The sequence below is a fragment of the Cyphomyrmex costatus genome, unplaced genomic scaffold, assembly GCF_001594065.2.
Source record: "Cyphomyrmex costatus isolate MS0001 unplaced genomic scaffold, Ccosl1.0 scaffold7, whole genome shotgun sequence".
NCBI classification, from domain to species: domain Eukaryota; kingdom Metazoa; phylum Arthropoda; class Insecta; order Hymenoptera; family Formicidae; genus Cyphomyrmex; species Cyphomyrmex costatus.
Genome location: NW_017280266.1, coordinates 30154 through 30639, shown reverse-complemented (window position 1 = coordinate 30639; position 486 = coordinate 30154).

Here is a 486-nt window from a genome sequence, read left to right as displayed (position 1 = left end):
TTTTCTTTTTATGTAACAATAATAATAAAATATTTATTTATTTATTTATTTATTTTATTTATTTATTTATTTATTCCTTGTTTATTATTTTCTACTTTATTTACAATTAATAATAAGGTAAAAATGTAGATTAGGGGAGCCTCCCCCAATGAACTTGACCTTGACATATGTTGTCAAGGTCATTACCCTGAGTGACTTTGAGGAAGTTTTAACCGTCGGACCTAACTCGTTAAAAAGTTATTAATAAAAAAAGTTTCAAAATTAACGTATCATTTCTGGAAAATTATACGTATTAATGTATCATTTCTGCCATATATGTATTATAACAAGTACTATTTTTACACGCATGCACACACACAATATAACAGACCAAGAATAAATGCAATCAAAATGAATACAAGAGGTACACTTCTTACCATTTATGAATCACTATTCTACACCTTTCCCTGTTCAAAAATGTTAAACTTTCCACGCGAAATAACTTTC